A 2,454-nucleotide genomic window follows, 5' to 3' on the forward strand; every position below is an offset into this window, starting at 1 on the left:
TGGGAGGAAGTATAAGTGTTCTCATTCAGTCTCATTAGCCTCCTTTATATAGAGGTAGGGTTTACATCAAAGTACATAACTAATGAGTATTTACGTGGACATCCACATAGATAATAATAATTACAACACTCCCCCTTGGATGTCCACCAATGAATGATGGTATTGGACGCGCTTATTGTTGCCTCATTAAAAAACCTTGCCAGGTAACAAAAACCCAGTGGGACAAAAATAACCCTGGTCGAAGGACAAAAAGAGCACAACGTGCATATGTCCTAGGTAGCATTCTTCTGGATGCTCCCCCTGATTGTTGCAAGCCTCATTCATGTATGCGATAAGCTACATGTACCATGTATAGTAGTTTGATGTGTCTATCACTGAAGTGAGACCATGTGTGCGTTGCATGTAGGGGCTCATCACAAAATTTCATACTTGTAAAGTTTAAGAAATACCAACAAAGCTAGATGATTTTCAATAAGTCTTACCTCATATGATAAGATTAGAAACAATCTCATATGCTCAATTTCATACACAAAGTAATAGTTAAACAATATAAAGAAATTGACACATTTAACTTTGTATAGTTTAAAACATTGAAAAATCATCATGGCATACCTAGCCATGCACATCAATATCTTTGTGTATTGATATGTCTCATATAAGCTCTTCAAGAGCTCTAAGTAATTCATAACTTTGCGAAAGTTAGAATATGTTGCAACATTATATTCATAATTCGAATTCGATTTCGTAGTCTTGTCATATTACTCACTGAGGCAATTTAGGTCACGTTAACTATAACGGAATGAGTACATATGAGCTAGCTTAAGACTCTTTGATTCCATGAGTGAGCTTCAGGCTCTTTCGACCTTTCATGGACTTGCATTTGAATTATTCATGTATTTGAATCCCTTGAGGATTTGATAAGCAATACGCTTACAATGACACTTTACTTTTGAGATTTTGCTTTTAGCAATGTGTCTTTAAGATCTTCATAATATACGATAACAACTTGCCAATATAACAGCAATATGTAATACTGTACTTATAGAAAATTGACATTCGTATAAGGGAAGGTATTCATAATCTCATGTCTCTATAAATAGACATTGTGTCATATTGATTTATCTTCACTTTAGTAAATACACTTTTGTACCATGTAGGGTTAAAGGTCCAAGTATTTCATCACGTTTCAAATATTCAATTTCATTGGAATTGCCTCTTTCCAATTTGGCCAGTAATATACTTTGTCGACATTTATAATGAAACGTGGTATAGCATCAATACAGCCCATAATGATTTTTCTTTGGTAGCTACCATTTGTAAATTATCATTGATGATCATTAATCATAGATCCCACACATTCTTATGTGCATGCATTAGCTGTAATAAGCTTATTGATATTGGGTACCCATGCCACTTCTAGGGCATATATTGTCACTTCTAGGACAATCATCTCTCATAGATGAGTCATGTAGCGAATGTGGATCTTTTTACTTATAATCTCATGTATGAGCATTATAGGGCTTGTATAATCTTCCCTGTTTTGGGAGCTTAAAATTTTAGACCTGGTGGATACATTCCACACAAATTCACGCCGTTATTCAAATAACAGTAGTCTTTCCTCCCCCCAACGGCAGGAAGACTGTCTTATTTTGACTATGCTAAAAAAATGCGTTCAAAACTCTATCACTTTCTTTGGAGTGAAGATCTTCATTGGTTGGTGGCGAACCCAAACCAAATTTTAGGTCAAAACATACTTTGTTCATTAGCATCAACCATATTGATTTATTATTGTATCACCAAGACATCAATTCCTAATGGCGTACCTACACCCTCTGTATGTGTAGCCATATTAGGAGCTGTGATATTGTTTAATGACATTCTCTTCAGGAGAATCATGTCAATTGGATACACTTGCATCCCACAAATCAAATGGAGTCTACATTGTTTGTATTAATATGGTTGGTCTCTGGGACTTTAACCCAGGCAGATGCCTTTGCATTTATCATATAATTTTGTCACTAGCTTAGATATTTCCCAAAATCAAAATGAGACGGTGGATAAATATCTCACACCAATTCATGTCGTTCTTCAGGGACAATCTTTCTCCCCCTCATGGCAGGAGGATAGTCTCATTAAAGTGACAACTCGCAAATATATGATAAATAAATAATTTGCTTGTATATAAAGTTAGCAGTCATCAAAACTTGTAAGTGATTCCATGCAACATGGTAGACAAAAGATGACATAACTAGTCATGCCAAAATAGTGTATTTGGTTCAAGGAACTTCAAGTTCATGACATCATATGCCTTAATTTACTGCAGAAAATTCGATACAGTATATATCCGATGGCATAAAGTCATCTCCAACCATATAGGAGGCAATTAATGCAACAATATTTCAAATTTGGTAACATGATAGTAGCTCATTCAGAGCCATAGATCAAGATTTACAA

This window comes from Rosa chinensis, chromosome 5, assembly GCF_002994745.2.
Source record: "Rosa chinensis cultivar Old Blush chromosome 5, RchiOBHm-V2, whole genome shotgun sequence".
Classification (NCBI taxonomy): domain Eukaryota; kingdom Viridiplantae; phylum Streptophyta; class Magnoliopsida; order Rosales; family Rosaceae; genus Rosa; species Rosa chinensis.